Genomic DNA, 19,038 nt, shown 5'->3' with positions numbered 1-19,038 from the left:
TGTGGTGCAAAGCTAGAAATTACTAAACTTTGTGCTTCTATTTCTTTTTAACCATACCAAGTTTTGTAAGTTTCACTTAAGAAATTCAGACCTTCAATAAACATTCTGCTCGCAACAGTTACTAGAATTTATTGTTCCCTCTCAAACGCCACAAATAACATTAAAATCGACCGAGAGGTTATCACATAAAATCGTTCCTGCGTTTTGCATGTATTTGAATAAGCGACATCAGAGTTGGGCTTGAGCTACATCTTTATCTCAAGGGTAGCTGCAAAGAAAAATGAGGAGTGCTTTTACTCCAAGGAGGCCGTTCTTTATACTCTGTCTAGAAGCGAGGGCACAGAAATAGAAGCGCAGAACTCTGAATTTCGTCATTTTTCTGCAAGGGCTTAAAACTTTAATATAAAAGGTTTGCGCTAAGGACAAAGCTGTATTAATACGGCTTTGTGTGTTTGTTAGCATTACAACTGCTGCCCTTATCGGAGAACAAAATTATAGTAGTAATGAGCAGAACTAATGTGGACTTGTGAGTAGGCAACTACGTACCGCTACCATTGACGAACGGCTCCATCAGCACTTGCAAGACCTTAATACGCATGAGCCGCAATGTAAGCGGGTCGCTGAAAGTAATAGTACCTGTCACGATGTGTTGATATGGTCACGTTGCAGTGATGCTGTGATGGTGAACGACCACAGTACAGACCACATGTCACGAAACTGTTTATTGGGTGAAACTGTGTCCAGCAAAACAAGTAACACTGAGCACAATGATAATGGCTAGCACGCTCGTCGATCGTCTCAAAATAGAGAAAGAAATTCAGCAAGAGTGGACACTCGGGAAAATGTGGCAAAAGAAAACACGTTACGCCTAGCGTTAAACTCACCCGTTAGCTCACGTGAGCATCGAAAAAAAGAAAGTGAAATGAACTTAGAAAACGTTTTAATTTTTTTTATTCTTTCCCGCTAAAATTTAACATTCTTGCGCATAAATGAACTTACTTTTCTTGCGTTACCTAGCAACAACCCACCGGCATGCTGGACGCGCCATATGCATGCGTCTTGCTCCAGACACGCCACTGAAGCGAGCGAAGCCGGCTGCGCGTGAGAAGTTCGCCTGTTCGGCGACCCGTTTCTTATGGACGTTGTCTGTTTGTTGGGCTCCCGCCGATTTCTTGCTTTCCTTGTGCACTTCGACATGGCGCCACTGCACTATTAGACTATGGAAAGGCGAGAAATTTTGTTTGAAAGTCTACGACGCATTTCAACATATTTAGGCTTTTGCGACACGGAAACGAGACTTCTGACGCAGTTAGGGAGAAACGACCCGGCCTTCCAGGCATAGGTAACTCCAGTTAATGACTCGTACTGGGAGATGTTTGCGACGCTTTCTGTGAGCCCCAACATTATCTAAACTTTCTTCAGTAGTTCTTTGTCACGCTCGCCGCACCCGGCTTTGCGACGCAATTAGTTTCGCGTGTACTCAATCTTACTGGGGCAAGTTTTGGCAGTTGGCAGCAGTGCTGGCAGGATTCACGTCAATAACAAGCATTCTCTGTACGCAGCTCATCGCATTCCTGGGATCTTTATCGCCGCGCGCTGCAACGGGTACCACCGATTGGAGCACTGAACGGACAGCCTAAGCGATACAGATCGTGTCGACACGCGGCGCCATCCTACCCAATCTACAAGCGGCTTGGTGCTGCGAAATGGGAGCGCCTGCGCAGAGGACGGCATTCTAGGCCACGGACAATATATAAGCCGGGATCATTCTGCTCTGACCACAGTTTGGCAGCAGTGCTCGCAGGATTCACGTCAATAACAAGCATTCTCTGTACGCTGGCGAGGATTCATTCCTTCATCTTAATTATACTGTTGCTAGCACTGCTGCCAAAAACGATTGACCCCTTTTGTGTCTCGTTATTGCTGTTTTGTTGATAGATGACTCAGGAGCTAGAAGTCTTTCAGCGAGAAATACGGAAGGAACTTCGCAACCTTAAAAAAGTGTGGACTATTGCAGCTCAGTCTGTGATGACATTCACCCACTCACGGAAGAGATAAAGTCGTTGCGGAAAGAACTCACAGAAGCACGGAACGCTAACGATATTCTCGCGATGGAAACAAAAAAATTACGCATGAAAGTTGAAGACTTGGAGGCGTATACCAGAGACAACAACCTTGAAATCAAGGGTGTGCCTAATCTAGGTGATCCTTCTGAAGTAGTCCAGGAAATTTGCGCAGCAGTTGGGGAACTCATCACTTCGACAGATATTGATATTTGTCACGGAATAGCAACTAAGCACCCCGAAATGAAGAATAACGTTGTACGCTTTCTTCACCGAGAAAAGCGAAATTCTATTTTTACTAAAGCCAAGAGAGCGCGTCTTTTTGCTTACCAAATTGGCTTCCAGTCCACCGATCCTACATTTGTTAATAAAAACCCCACTCAGCTTGCGAAAGAACTTCTGGGTGCTGCTATAGCTAAGAAGCGTGATGTTGGATGGAAGTACGTATGGACAAATAATGGCAATGTTCTTGCGAGGAAAACAGAATCGTCGGAGGTGCTGCGAATAGCAGAACGCAATGATGTGTACCAAATGTGTCACTAAGTATCCATCTGACACTTTTAAACGGTTCAATCTGCTCCGAAATAGCTATATTTGACAGTTGTCATTACTTTGATGCGCCTAGCATTAACAAAGCGGCCGAACATATTGGAAAGCATTTCAGTGCTTTTCATCCAAATGTTCGCAGCATTAAAAACAAAATTTCTGATCTCAGCACGTTCCTTGATTCTTGAACATTAAATTTGATGTTATACTGCTTTCCGAAGCATGGCTCACTCCGAATGACACTCCTTCACAATCAGACTATTACACATACAATGGTATTACCAGGACCACCAATCGTGGGGGTGGATTAGCCTTGTATGTGAAAGATTGTCTTATGCATGATGTCATCGATGAGCTAACGTTCGTGACCACTAGCCTCGAATGTATTAAAATACGATTACCAAATATTGCAGTTACTGCAGTGTATCGGCCACCCGCGAGCAGAAAGTCTGAATTTCTTGATACCTCTGGAAGCCTTATATGCAAGTTCAGCTTATTGCACGTGCCTTTTTTTCTGATGGGTGACATAAATGTCAACATGATAAGCGATGACGCAGTCACCGTGCAGTTTGAAACTATTCTTTCCACATGTCATTGTGCGAACACCATTAGCCTGCCTAGCCGAATCACTGATCATAGCGCCACACTGTTGTATGTTTGCATCACAAACGCGCCAACAAATAAGATTGCTTGAGGCCTATTTTCACTCGACCTCAGTGACCACTTACCAGTCTTCGCTTTTTTCTCTACTACACCTAACAAACCTAACTACACCGACAAAACAACGTATCGAGTCATAAACCAGCTCACACTTGAGAAACTTCGCTCTGAACTAGCGCTTACGAACTGGTCTTTCGTATACGCAGAACAGGATTCTGATCGAACATATAGCGTTTTCTTTCGCTATTTCAAAACATGTTACAACAGCAATTTTCCCATCGTATCGCACACATTAAACAAAAAGAAAACTCGAAAGCCATGGATCGGCACGAGCCTTCACAAAAGAATCAAACTAGAAAACAAAATGTATAATAACTTTGTTCAAACACCTGACCTAGCCGCTCTAAAAGAATTCAAAACGCATCGCAATAAACTAAATGCCGACATACGAAAAGCTAAGAAGATATACTATGAATGCCTATTCGCCAAGATATATAATGGTCCTCGGAAACTATGGAATGCAGTTAATAATCTGGGACAATTTGTGGAAAACAAAACGCGCTTCAACGTCAAAGCCCTCTCCCAAGACATGAGTGATGATGCAGCTATTATGGCTTTGAATGAATATTTTGCCCATACCGGCGACTATTTGCCGCCTTCTGAACAGAGTACGCGGAAAAGAATCTGGCGTAGAGTAATACAGCCTAACACAATTAGTTTAGCCCCAGTGGCACCGTTTGAGGTATTAAGCACGATAAATATACTACGTGACAATGTCGCAACAGGTTCTGATGAATTAAGTGCGGCGCCTACGAAGTATGTTGCGCATCTCATCTCAGAGCCCCTGGCTCATATCACTAATTGCATGTTTGTTTCTGGACTTTTCCCTTCTGATCTGAAGCTTGCGCGTGTATGCCCTGCATATAAAGGCGGTGCTCTAAATGACATTTCGAATTACATGCCAATCTCTGTTTTGTCTGTTCTATCGAAGGCGTTTGAATCTGCCATAAATTGCAGACCACGGAACTTTCTTGGTGAGTATAACGTATTAAAAAATGCTCAGTACGGATTCCAGAAATCCAAGTTCACTTAATCAGCCCTGGTAAACGTAAAAGAAGAATTACTAAACAATGTAGAAAAAAAAACTGTATACAGTTGGATTGTTTCTTGATCTAAAAAAGGCTTTTGATAGTATAAAACATGATATCCTAGAACAAAAATTATTCGACTACTGAACACGCAGTGTTGCTCTTCAACTTATTAAAAACTACTTATTTGCCAGAAAACAATACGTTAACGCCGGAAGCTTAACGTCAGCAGAAATTGAGCTTAAGCAAGGCGTTCCACAAGGTTCGATCTTAGGACCCTTATTATTCATAGTTTATATTAATTATATGTGTAATATCCCTTACACAGAAAAACAACTCATGTATACCGATGATACGAATGTGTTTTTAGTGCTGATTCAATTGAAAGTCTCCAAGATACTGTAACGAATAATTTAAGGCATTTGGAAATGTGGCTAAACGAAAACAAAATTGCATTAAACGCACGTAAAACAAAATGCGTTATTTTCAGGCCTACGAACAAACCATGTATTAATCTGAAATTCTCATTTCAAGGCACAACGTTAGAGTGCGTGCGCACGCAAAAATTTCTGGGTGTTTGGTTCGAGGAAAACATGTCGTGGAATACCCATGTGTCAAGGCTTGCTTCTGAATCGGGTGAAACTGTAGGCTGTCTGTACAGGTTATCAAACCTATTTCCATTATGGCTAAAGAAAGCTATATATTACTGCCACTTCTACTCTCGCTTGTCTTACTGCGCGCTAGTATGGGCAAAAACGTATGTTCAGAACCTAAACAGGGACGAGGTGTTGCAGAAAAAGGTTCTCAGAGTATTTGAAAATTTTATGAGCGCCCTCGCAAACTACGTACTCATCAGCTGTTCATAAAGCACGACATTACAAGAGGAAGTGATCGTTATACATATAAACTACTACTTTATACGAAGAAAAACAAGCTTTATGAGCATTCCTTTGATAGCTGCCCCCGATACTCTCTCCGAAATCAATTCAAACCAGTTCCTTTTTCCCGTACAAGCTACGGAGAATGTCTTCTTCAATACCAGATACCAGCAATACTGAACAAATTCTTAAATTGTACCAAATTTGAACTACTAGAATGTAAATTCAAGAAACATGTGCTAAATATGCTTTTAAACATGTATGAACCACTCGAATAACATCTTTGTTTTGCTACCTTGATATATTTCATTTTATGTATAAAATTATTTTTGTTGCCCTTGCACAAGTGTTTACAAAGACTTTGTGACATCTCTATTATATGCAATGATTTTGTGCCCTAAAAGAGTTGCATTGCGTGAATTATATTTCATGCCTACATTTTTGTACAGCGTTTCAGATGATTATTTTTACAATATGCCTGTTGCTATTTAATGGGTCCTTGGGCACTCTCAAGATGTCTGCGACATCTTTTCGCCCAAGCACCTCCGACTCGGTGTTGGAAATAAACTTCACTTGACTTGACTTGACCCCCAAAATAACTGTTACTAATTTAGATACTTCTTGGGGTGCCTGTGAAGTACAGTGGCCGCTCCCGGCGTTGTGACGCAGTTAGCGAAAAGCAGCTGGGTTGTGCGACGCAGTTCGTTGCGCGTGTACTGATCCGTACGGGCACAAGTTCGTAACACATTCTCTGACCACCAACGTTATTGTAACTAATTTGGTTGCTTTTTTGGGGTACATTTGACTTTCAGAAGTTCAATTAGTGCAGTAACGTCCTTGCTCTACATGGAGGGCCTGCGTGTTTGAGCATGCGTGCTTCGGAATGATTTTGTCACTCAAAGGTGGTCGACGTTGGACGCGGGACGCCGACACATGATGTTCTGCGACATGGGGACCCTAACGCCATCGCGTTAAAACAAGCATCTTACAGTAAATATTTCGGAAGGCCGGTTTTCTAGAAGTACGGGAACTCGCGAATATGTACTCTCTGTAGTGACTGAGCTGCACTTATCGGGGGGGGGGGGGGGGGGCGAGCTTCCGCAAGGCGTGATTCGGAGATAATACCTTGGATCTCGTTATCACCGGAGCTAAACGCTCAGCGCAGGTGGGCTTCTATTATAGGAGATGGCTTCTTTTGTGAAACAAATTCGTTGTTTTTCCGTATGCCCAGGAGTATCATATCGAACTCTCTTGACTATATATTCGCTAATCCCTGACAAATTGGTTTCGGTAATCTTGGCGGTTGGCGTCAAGAGTGCTGCCCCTATGCGGCCCGATACGGTAATGCTGATGGATGGCTGGGCACTGGGTTCTTTGCAATTGCTTTCTCCACGTAGCTCTGATAAATGGCTTGTGGGGTTCCCATGAATGAGAAAGTAGCTCGCAAGGTTCTTGCGTTTTTCTGAAACGCACTTGTAAAGGGTTGAGGAAGCGAGCAAGGAGGCAATAGTTGCTCGGGGCACACATTTAAGTGGCGCTTGTTATTGAGCATCATCGTGAAATGCTATTGGTAATATTGCTATTCGTTTTATTTTTACACGGTGCTCTTCTTTTGCATGTTGAGCGTTCTTGTTGTAGAGAACACTTGATTTTACAGCAGCTCTCAATGATGCATGCTCCACAAATACCTGCTACATCGCGTGCCCACATATAGTGCTTGAGCGCATTGCTTGTTGTGGCCTTCATATTGACGCGCCTTTTCTCCGAGCAAGCATGACGTATTTCACGCACTCCTCACGAACTAATGAATGCGAGTGTGTTGCGGTAACTGAATTGCTAACGCATCCGACTCTTAGCTTTATGTCGGCGCTGTTGTATTTCCATCCCCAGTGGCGGTTGTTGGTAATATGTTGTTTTAATTGCGCCAGCTATTAAAAGCTCGAGACTGCATAGGTATCGTGCATAACTCTATCTGTCTTTTCCATAAGCCTGACGTGAAGGCGTCGGCAATTTTCATTGCCAAGTTGTCTGCGTTATCGTGTGGTCGTCAGCAGGCCCTGTCACTATTAGCTTCCTTGCCTTAAGAGTTAAGAAAACGTTAACAATCCCTGCCACTGCAATTGTGCTATTCGCAAAGCCTGCACAAAGCTCGGCATTATATATATATATATATATATATATATAGTGTGTGTTTGTGTACTCATAGTTGATGATAACCTACGTGGACTTCAGAAGAAAGCGTGGCACTCAACGGCTTGATTGCTTCAGAGCATTAGTGCTACACAAGAATATGAGAAAAGTACTCCTTGGTAACCACATAAGCGCTTGACCACCTTCATATTTTGCATACACACTGACAGCATTATTTTAACTCATTTCGCTTCAGCAATATGCATGCGAATTGCGCAATCAGCGACGCTATGGCTCAACAGTTGCACGTTATGATTAGCGCAAGGTGTTGCTTTTGAAACGGGCTCTGAAACTGGTGGCGATTACGCATGAATTTCGAGGCCACACCAGGCAGTACTGCATTATGCGAGGAGGACGTTGTCTGAATCCTAAAGTTGTTGTTCTTTAGGAAAAGGGTCGGATAATGCTGTGGAGATCCTGCTGCTGTGTCGTAATAAATGGCCTCAGAGACAACGGAATCGCGCTGAAGTCCGCAGTACTTTCTTGCTTATTGTGTTTCTTTCCCGTGTGCTGGGGCTGAGCATTGAGATGAGCCATGATGATGGCGCACACCACAGCAAACAGTAAACGCCTGAGTAAGGGCGAGGGCAAACCTGCGTTGATTTGAAGTGCTCTCGCAGTTAAGTGAGAAGCAGGCGGCGCCAAAAATGACTTCTGTTCTAAAGCGACGCTTTTAATGCGAACGTTCTCGGACCTTGCTGACCATGGCTGCTGACTGAGTTGGTGCTCTCGCAGCAGCGCCAGCAGTTCGGAGGCATTGGTCCAAAAGCTGGCGAGCACTGCCATCTTTACTACCCCTATAGGTGTCTAAGCTACTAGCCGTATTGTGAGAGGACTTAAAAGTAAAAGAAGTGGCACTTCAGTAAGTCATTGCGACATGTATACGTAAGCAAGAACGCAATTCCTTGAACAAAGCAAATATTTTTCACCCTTCTACGCTTACTTTCATAACTACTGAGCCACAATGGAACGCGTACCTATATCGTGCCAACACCGACTGTCTTGTTCAGATCATCGCTGCGTGTTGGCGATGACGATGATTTCAACACTAACGCACATATCCACGACGGTGGACTGGCAAAGAATAGAGCCCGGTACATTTAAAATACATGCAGAAAAAGGTAAATAAGTGTATGCATCTGTCACATTGCGTAGCACGCGTGTGCGAGAGCACATGGATGCGCGAATCAGTTTATTATTTTTTTCTTTCTTTTTGTTGTGTTGCTCCTGATGCCCACAAATAAAATAGACATGTTTAGAGTGTTTATTGACCCACTTTACGAAACATTCACTTCAGATAGCTGTTTAACTGGGTCTTCGTTTAATATAATTTTTTATACTTGGGCGTTCAGTCAAGGGACACGATGGCATGGCTGATTAATAAATAATTTCTAGTAATTTCAACAATTCTATTATCATCTGGGTGGTCTCACTCTTCAAAACTACTCAGTGCTACACCAAATGAGACGCCGACACGTGCTATAGCTGCCAGTGTTATATTTATCTGCTTCGGATACGAAGCAGCATACAACGAGTTCATTGACAAGGGTGCTTAAGAAAATTCGTTCATTAGACCTCCTACTTTAAAGCATCCACTTTGAGCCGCCCCTATAGCGCGAATCTTTGCGATGGTGGGGCTGTAACACGCATCATGCATGCTGCGACAGCTGGACCGCTGGAGATAAGAGAGGCGCCTGCGTCCTCCAATTTCCACCGGCCTGATTGCGGAAAGCGCTTTTATCAAACTAATTGCGCATTATGCTGGGCAACCAGGTGCTTTGAGTGAATGCTTCCTACCTCATAGGTAAAGACGTGACTACAAAGGCTCGTCGGAAAATTGATGTTAGCCTAGATCAAACACGTGTGCGCTATGCAACCCTTAAGCTTTCCAAAGCAACGTCAATTCTTGATATTGCAATCAATATTTACGCAGCGCACTACAGTCATTTGCAGTATTTTACGGAGAGCCCGTGGAACCGGTGTCGGGGGTTTGTCGTTTACCTTCTAGGAGCAGACCATAGGGCAAAAAAAAAAAGCATCAGTGGTACAAACGTGCATTGTCAAAGCACGAAGGACACTGAAGTGAGGCATGGTTGCAGCCTCTGTATATATGTAAAGCCTGTACTTCCTACGCATCATCATCCGTACATTTTTAATAAAATATATTTCACAGCACTAATGAGCTAAGCGCTAACGAATCACAGCTTTGACCTGGCGCATCGACAATGTGTCCATTTTAAATGTGGTTCTGCGGCTACGTCGCTGGGCTGCTTTACACGAGGTCCTGGGTTCGATTACCGGCAGCTGTGGCCGCATTTCTGTGGAGGCGAAATGCGAAAGCGCTCCAGTACTGTAATGTCCGTGCATGTTAAAAAAGAAGACCAGTAAAGACACAACAAAACAGGTGTTTCATGATCAATATGTTGTCCTCCACTGCGGAGTTCCTTTACCCACGTGTGCAGTTTGGGGAAGTAAACCCAACGATTAACTCAGATTGACGTATTCTACTATCTTGGGAGACGCACCATCAGTACACACTCCTGCTGCAGCCGGACACTGTAATAATGAAAAATGTTTTAAAGACCGTATCCAGATGGATGAATATGCGTGCGTAATAACATGCAGGTCATTATTTTTAAAGTGAAGTGTACAGGGATGCTTAGATAGGTCATAAGGAAGTTCTTTTTACCGTCACATCGAGTAGGATTCGTCTGACCGACAAGTCTCTCAAATTAGTTTCGTAGGGATATTCTCCTATCTGATCTCGTAGGAGATTTTGCTTATTATGCGTATATAAAACACGGTACATTTCACCAGCTGAGATTTCTATGCCAGCTCAGCAAATACGAAATGTCTTTTTATTGCGTAAGCAATTATATGGACACTTCAGTCGCATTTTTGCTGTTGCCATGATATTCTGTATAATGTTACATGGTAATGACACCGTCGCCGTGCGCCCCGTGCAGTATGTGCGAGGGAAAGCGTGCGAGGGAAACTGACGATTGCGGCTCAATCTCATGCGCACAAGGGAGGAAAGTGTGAAGGAAGCGCGCCGTCTTTTGTCGCGTGCTAGGTTCCGGGGGGGGGGGGGGGGGGGTATGGCAGGGAAGGGAGGGCGTTGTACTGCGTATTCCACGCCATATCTTGAAAGCGGTCTGTGTTGAGGCCACAGTCTCGGCGCTTCGATGGCACACCTTTATGTGTGCTGTGTTCTCGCCGCTCAGTTTGCATTCAAGCGATAGACGCCACGAAGGTCACTTCGCTCGCTACTGCTGCCTCGCTTGCTCACGCCAGCGTTTTGACAGCGACTGTTGGCGCTCAGCGAGTGTGATTTCTTCATGTTTGCCTCTGCACGCTGATACCTTGCGTGTGAAATGAAGTGAGCTTGTCTTGACTCTTGTGCTAAGCATATTTCAATTCACTGCTGGTCGGTTTCAATTTACCAACTTTATATCACTTTAAGTAGACAAGTGAACAGGTAATTACCAATTTACTGTAATTACCAAATTATAATTCGAAAATTCCTTTCTGCTAAAAACAATGCAGCCTAAATGAAAGGAACCGCAGGGGCCTTGGTGTGAGAGCTTCATTGAAAAGGAATTCTTCCGCAAAAAATTCAATACGAGCTACATCAAGTGCACAAAATACGTACAGTGCATATTCATTAAGTGCATTTTTGATGAAGTGTATGACAAATATTTGACATGAACGTTCGCATTCCCAATGATGATCTTTCTCTCTCTCTGTGTGTCTTTTTTTTGAGGACAGTACAGTTTAAACACAATGTTTTTCATGGAGAAATTGAACAAAAAGGTTTCCTGTACCAACAATAAAGAGAGGCGAAGCTTGCAGATTTCTCTCCGCTGTTATTGAAGATGAGGACCGTGTGAAGTTTGTACTAAGTGACGAAAGCTCAGTCTTGTAAGCAATACTCTGCATACAGCCGATGAAACGGTACGTGGTCGACGTATTCTATAAAACCCTGAGTTACTGATGTCGGAGCAGCGGGGGTCATAACCTAAAAATATTTTTACCCAGTAATTTCGTTTTGTGAGTAGCTTTTCGCACATTATAAAGGAGTGCTCAGAATAATCATACTTATAGACATCTACGATACTGTTTTTCCAGTTTATAGCTACATATCTTAACACTCCTCCATGAAAAGCTGGAGAGGGTTACAGGAGGTAAGGAAAAGAGGATTGTGCTCTGATACAACCTGTTGTGCAAATGTGAAAACCAGATTATTATGCGTGCGCCCGGCTTTGTCGGCAATGCTGATCCGAAACGCTGGCAAGAAACGCTACTTTCAAGAAACTCCAGGTATCAGCTGCAGTGAGTGGAATTTCTTGGGCACAACAGGACAGTGTAACAGAAATAACCAAATACAGAAAAGTAACGAATAAATGTCAGCGATAACAAAGCTTCTCAAATGACATGAAAGTCCTGCTCATGTGCACTTTCAAAGGTTCAGGCACACTGATGGCATGCACTGCTGACGAAAGGTAACGATGGAGATGAAAAGACCCTCACAGGTTCGACGAATCTTGATGCTTTTGTGTGGTCGAAGAGGAAGCAGTAGTGGTCTAAACTGGGATTCAGCTTAGCCGGCAGGACTCCCTTGTGGTAGTGCCATTTAGGCGCCGGTGAACACATTGGATTCCTGCTCTTTGTAAACCTTCCTTTTCTGACCTCTATGGTTTCACAGCCTTAACTTTGAGAATTCTCCTGGTATTTCCGTGCCTCTTTATGTAGGCACTGCACATATAATTTCTTTTTCTGTGGTGGAGGTGATGGTTTGTTCCGTCTTCGCTTGCTTATATCTATGGAGTATGCATGCAATGGAGCCAACTGCTAAATAAGCTTTTAGGCCTTTTCGTATGGACAGCTTTAGTATTTGTATTACCGATTGCGCAGAAATTACTCTCCGCGCTTGTTGATGCCGAAGTCAGAAAGGAAGCTAACATCTAGGTGTGAGTGTTATCAATAAATTTATCGATAATTATTTGCCTAATCATGCTACCCATCGCGAACGCCGAACAAAACGTCGCAGAAATAGTACTCAACAAATTATTCACGCAGCGCCTATGGCCCCAAAAGTAAATAAAAGTTAGATGCTTTTTTTTATGTACACCTGCACTCAAAAGATCTTTCAGACCAGGAGGTTACTGGCAACACAAACGGAAATTGATGGCTACAACATGAGAAGCTCTAGAGCAAAGCGATCTTTCTCACTTTATTATTGATGCGAAAGCATCAAATGGCCCATTGAACGAGAAATCCGGCGTCCGTAGCAGCTAAGCGGCTCCTAATTTCCCATTGGTTGCAACGCCACGTCACGTGCCCCACTCGATGGAGCAGCGCGGGAGAAAGGGAACACCTGCTGCCACGCCGCTGCGTCTGGTGTTCCGTGAGGGGAGAAGGCATCGCCGCGACTCCACATCTTCGTCGCTCTCGGAAGCCTTTGTTATGCCCGCATTGCTATGTCCGCGCAAGCTCTCTTCGGTGTTCTAACTTCGCCTCTGTAATCGATACAGAGAAATGATCTATAAAATGTAGAATAAACGAAACGAATAACGTCGGCGGTCGTGAGCTTCGAACTTACGACGCCAAGCTCACTACACTCTGCTTGTGGCGTCATGCTAATTGGACCGAAATTTTCATTGGCAAGCCAGCCTTGAACTACGCGACGACGTCAAAATCACTGCGCCTTTCTCGGGAGGGTTCCCATTGGATTGAATATCAGTCCCCAAATGTACGATGACCTTAGGGATCGAAGTGCACAGGTCCTTTGGTGTCTAGGAGGCATTCGTCAAGCTTTTCAAGGCGTTTGCTTGTGCGCGAGCAGTTTATAACTCGAAGGACGTTCAATTAAACATTAATGCTTTCGCATTCAAGACATAAAAAGAACTGCTTTGACAAGCTCTCTACTCCAGCATCCCATCTTTTTCTCGACTAGACTGTTCTAATTCGCACTCAGCAATGAGCCCCGCGCATGCGTATAAACTACTTATGTGATCATATTGCTTTACTTGTGCTTTGAATAAACCTCACTTCGAAACCTGCAACATAATCACAGAAATCTAGTAATGTAGGAATATATTGGGCTGTGAAGACCGAATGGCGACAATGGAAGTTCCTCATTAGAGAAGTGTTCGAAAATTATTCCATATACGTTTCGTTTCTGACGCCATTCCATCAGTATTTGATTCAGTTTTTAAAATATCTATTCACAACACCCTAGTGAAAGTCAAATGCAAGAAAAATAGTAAACTAGAAAGACGAAGGTGGGCGTCAAGATCGCCCCCGAAAGATTAGAAGTGGCCACCATGCTCATTCAAAGGTTCTGCAACGCCTACATATGACCTAGTGCGCCAATAGCTTTCAGTTCCTCTCGTCTTCAGAGGCAGATAAATTACCGGCGGGAACCAGTGTAGACATACGGTAATAGTTGTAGAGATTCTTCAATTACGGACAACGAAAGTCAATGCAGGAAAAGTACGGAAACAGCTCACGTCTCTTGCCATGAGACGTGAGCTGTTTCCGTACTTTTCCTGCATTGACTTTCGTTGTCCGTAATTGAAGAATCTCTACAACTATTACCGTATGTCTACACTGGTTCCCGCCGGTAATTTATCTGCCTCTGAAGACGAGAGGAACTGAAAGCTCACTCCAAGCTCCCGCCTCACTCCAAGTTAAGCAGGCCGCAGGCGGTCACACTAAGACTTCTGCAAACGAACTCGTACCCAAATCCGGCGTCCCTTAATAGCATATATCCAGAGATTTATACGAATTGTTCTTGCGTGGCCTGTGGTGAGGTAGCTACGTTGCCTCATATGCTCTGGGAGTGCGGGTCGCTGGGCCCGAAGTTCACCAAGGAAGAGTGGGACGCCCTCCTGCGAAGTCCCGTCTTTGAGGATCAAATCCTGGCCGTCCAGCGCGCCCGCGATCGGGCCGGCAGACTAGATCTGTCAGTCCCGTCGTGGGATTAGCCAGGTGCGCGTTTTATCGCGCTTTGCTGGACTAAATAAAAGTTTATTCACTCACTCACTCACTCACTCACTCACTCACTCACTCACTCACTCACTCACTCACTCACTCACTCACTCACTCACTCACTCACTCACTCACTCACTCTTGCCATGATACACCAAAGGACTCGTCGATATGATGGCTACTGGATTAAGGAAGAGAAAAGATGGTGAGGCAGATCGTGACGTTTTTTTATGTGGTCACCAGGCTGATTTCAAACTATAAAAACTGTTAGTGCCTATCTAGATAGTGATGGCTGCTAGTGTCACTGAACTACGCAGTGTGTATTTAGTACTAATTGTAATACTGCACGGTATACAATTGTATGCTGCACGTATGCAATCATACATTTAAAAATTTCTAGCAGATAAACCTTGCATGTTAACCAAGAGTTTCATTAATATTTAGGGAAAGTATTACACCAAGTCTGGTGCATCGACAGATTGAATGCTTACTATGATTGATAAGGCCCAAAGTTCAAGTCGTAAGGCTACCTATGCACAGTCAGTACGTATGTGAACAAAAAGGACATGCTGGATAGGACAAAAAGGACATAAAGGACAAAAGGACAGCACGTGCATTGTGAAGCCCATTAGTTGCCGAACATGAACGTGCTGTCGCGCGAGAATTTTATGACGTTCGAAGGTTTAGACAAGGCGTCCAGTTGCCTAGTTTATATAAAGTGTGCTGTAGATGGGGCAGTGGTCGGTGCTAGGAACCGGGGTCGGTAAATTTCGTCTTCCCGCGTTCCGTACCCTTGACTGCATGTCCAACATTATGAGATTTCCCGAAAACTGATTAAAACATGTGACAAGCGTTTATTTGTCCCGGAAGGACATGCCAGCTCTCTCAAATGTTTCTTTTTTTTTGGACAGCTGCAGAGAAGCGTGCTCACCGCAAGTGGCGATGATGGCGAGAAATTCTCCACCACGGACTTCGAACGACAGTCCCTTCACCAGCCAGGAACAAGTTAAGGCGTCATCCGCCGCACAGCCGCTGACCCAGGCCCGAGTGGTTCTGCTCAAACGTCAGATCTGGCATTTGTCTCAGAGTGCCCACGTTTGTGGTCACGATGACCTGGCTATTGGCACCATTGCCCGCATTCATGGAGAATGCGTGGTTACGCACGCACGCACGCACGCACACACACACACACACACACGCACACGCACACGCACGCACGCACGCACGCGCGCACACGCACACACACACAAAGACTGCAAACAGCGCTGGATATAAGGCCATAAGACGACAATGACGACGTCTAACGCCGGTGACATGCACGACGACTGTCATGTCGAGTGCCGTGAGTCGAACTAATTTAGTATTGGCAGGGGCAGGTCCTGGTTAGTCTAAGGAGAGCTGGAGGTAGGTCAGGGGGAGGACAGATCATCGAAATGCAGCACCTATAGGACCGGGGCTTACCTAGCAGTCCAATTGGTAAAGGCATAGGAAAGACATGCAGGAGAATGTTCGTTGAACGCCGTAGTTGGGATGCGTAGCTGGTGGAACCGAAAACTAGGCGAAGTTTCAGGAAAGTGCCTCTAAGCATGACGCGACTGCCCCACTGCCTTCTGCTTAGGAACGCACTTCTGCTGTCCATGTCGTTCGCTGTACGTTCGTTCTTCACCTAACTTGAAGTAGCCTAACCTAAGGCTAACTTGCTCTAATTAGCCCCTGGCCATTGTGTGTTCTGGCGCTGGTTTCACCGTGGAAATTTATTCATCAAGTATGAAGCATTAGCGCATAAGGGCAGGCCGGGTTTAACTGGGCACGTTTAAGTGTTCCAAGTTGCCCGCGGCGCGCAGTAGCATCAGCTACGCATCGGAGTTACGAAGGCCTGGAGGGTAAAAAGGAAGGGAGAAATCTATAGGAAGTTTCCACGCTGCCGCCGCCGAAGCACCAATCGGCATCCTTTGCATGTTACTGACGGCGCAAACAAATAAACGAGTGGCATTCTTCGCAACTCTTATTACTAACTGCGTTCGTAGGCGAAAGATGGCGGGCCAGTATTGAGCTATTGTAAAATGCGCAATTTAGGTGTGGTTACAATCGGCTGGTCACGCTGGTGTAGCGAAATCTTCCGAGGCACCCAGGCTGGAGCGGACTGTCCGAGTTTCGCTTGGTTGAAAGATAGTTGAGTGTGCACTGCAATAGAAGTTATTGAGACCCGAGGGCTACAACACTCGTAATCGGTGTGGCCTGCACCCATTGCATTCCTGCACGAGCGTTTGCCGGAAGTATGTAATTTTTCTGAAGTTTAAAATAAAGTGTTTCGCTTACTGCAGCCTGTTCATTAACCTGCTTCGATAAATATACACAGTAGCAGGAGGAAAAGCCGCGCTCATTCAAGCGCCCTTGTTGATGTTCCGCTAATGACCGTGTATGGGAATCTTTTATTTGACGAAATAAGGCAGCCCGAAAACAGTGAAAATGTTTCTATTGAAAAGGACGTTTGAGGAAAAGATGATCTCGCACTCCGTTAGCGAGTTCCACCCGCCGCGCAGCAGTGCGAAATTCTTGTGATATTCGCAAGAGTGTTTGTTATCCGCATAGAGAGAGAGAGAGAAAATGATAAATGAAAGGTAGGGAGCTTAACCAGGACTGATCCCGGTTGGCTACCCTACACTGGGGAAAGGGAAACGGGGACGGAAAGATTAAAGAAAGAAGAGAAAATACACCGGGGATATCGTTCAGTCACTCAGTCCCGATAACAGACGCTCACTCAATCCTGTATCCTGTAAAGTGTTTTCACAGAGCCCCCAAGGTGGTTAAGGAGCTTTTTAACCCTGTAGTACCTAACGCACTTTCTGTATACTGCACTTTTTGTGAGGGCAAAGTTCGAATTATCGCAAGTGAAACACAAGTAGCGACAATTAATAGGCCCATTGTGGTTATCGAATAGCTGAAGATTTCAGTTACTACCTTGAGTGTTAATTATCTTCACGCATACATAGTGTGTTTGGTACAAATGCACCCCCCATGGCGCGAAATAAAGGTGCAAAAATTTTGTGAATTTTCTGTGATGTGCAACTGTGTTTGGGCATTAGAGGATTAAATACTCCCCAATACGGTTGCCAGTGTCGTTGGATGCTCGGAACAGCAAAATGTCCAAAGTAAGTATTACGAAACTTCAGCGACGGGCGGCCTCATGACCGTACAACGAAGCTTAGTGGCACCTGACTCCAAGGTACCTTGCGAAAATGGCACTCGAAGACGCCACAGGTAGGGTTCATTCAATATAGATGGATGACTCAATACTCCGACTCCTGTTCAGACGCGCGTCATGATTCTGTAGCCGGCAAGGGTACACGTACTGTTGGCATTTTCCGTTGGCTATGCAATGGCCGTACAGGAATGAACAACCACGCGTACAGGTTAGTGCTCTTTCGCAGTTTGGTCACGCACATTTCTCTGGTGCTTTGGTATACACGCTTCGCCCTCTTATTTTTCTCTTGAAAAGGCAAGCTGTGTACTTGATCCTAGCCTGATCATGTTTAGTTGAAACATGTCCGTTGTAGGACAAAAGCCTCTGCCTGCGATCTCATATTACCGCTGTCCTGCACTAACCGATTCCAACCAGCGCTTCAGATTTCATCACCGCCTAATGGCGTCTTTGACAGCGCTTCTTATGGTGCCCATTCTCTAACGGTATACGGGTGATGTACTATCCCATAACATGGCCTGCTCAGCAATTCTCTTATTGGTGGGTATAACATCGGCCATCCTCGCTTGTTCTCTGATTCGCACCGTCTTTCCTGTCTTAAAGTTACGCCTAACATTTCTCGTTCCATCGCCTTTTGCGCAGTCCTGAACTTGTTCTCGAGCCTGTTAACCATGGTTTCTGCCTCATGCACTGATTATACACTTTTTTTCCGTGATAGTCGTAATATTACGGGTAGGACTTGGCAATGCCTGCGCTATGCCCTCGTACCCATTTGTCTACAAATGTCCTTAACATGGTCAGGGTCCCCTGTGAGTCATTTACCTTGGTAAACGTACTCTTTCAAAGACTCTAGAGGATGATTGGTGCTCCTGAACTCTAGTTGCCTTGCCAGGCTATTGAACTGTTTTTTATATCGATCATTAACGCCACTTCGACACGTCACCTCATTTGTTGTAAAGTATGCATAGTGTTGCTAAACAGAACAATGTCATCTGCAAACCAGAAGTTGCTCAGATATTCGCCGTTGATCGTCACTTTTATACCTTCCCAGTTTATTAGCTTCAATAATACTTCGAATTGTACAGTGCGTAGCATTGGAGCGATTATATTTCTTTGCCTGACTCCCTTCTTGATAAGTAGCTGCTGCTTATTTTGTGGAGTACGAAGGTAGTTGTGAAATCGTAGACTTCAAAGGTATGCACCTGAAGGCAACCTGTTCCCTTCCTGTCCCATCCTGTCCCACCTGTCCCTTTTTGAAGGCAACCTATTCTCTTGATTGACTGAAGCGTTGTCTGTATTCTATTCGAAATTGGTCAATATTTTCTGCGTTACTGAAAGCAAAACTAATGCACCCAATTTTTTTGAATTTCGTAACGTCTCCATTCGTGTGTATTATTGTAGTGTTGGCGATTCTTCCA

The 19,038-nt window shown here is 44.6% G+C and overlaps 1 long non-coding RNA gene across 2 annotated transcripts in view; it reads left to right on the top strand.

Annotated features, from left to right (window-relative positions):
* Positions 1 to 15,605, top strand: part of LOC139049439 (uncharacterized) — a 30,354-nt gene extending 14,749 nt beyond the window's left edge. Inside the window, exon 3 of one of the 2 annotated variants that reach the window (XR_011508260.1) lies at positions 15,330 to 15,605. This is a non-coding gene — a long non-coding RNA (uncharacterized lncRNA). Of the gene's footprint in view, positions 1 to 1,562; positions 2,424 to 15,329 lie in introns of those variants that run through there. The other variant, XR_011508261.1, reaches the window with a different exon arrangement.
* Positions 15,606 to 19,038: the final 3,433 nt, after the last annotated feature.

Source organism: Dermacentor albipictus, chromosome 9 (assembly GCF_038994185.2).
Source record: "Dermacentor albipictus isolate Rhodes 1998 colony chromosome 9, USDA_Dalb.pri_finalv2, whole genome shotgun sequence".
Classification (NCBI taxonomy): Eukaryota; Metazoa; Arthropoda; class Arachnida; order Ixodida; family Ixodidae; genus Dermacentor; species Dermacentor albipictus.
This window is presented reverse-complemented; position numbering and strand designations above follow the sequence as displayed.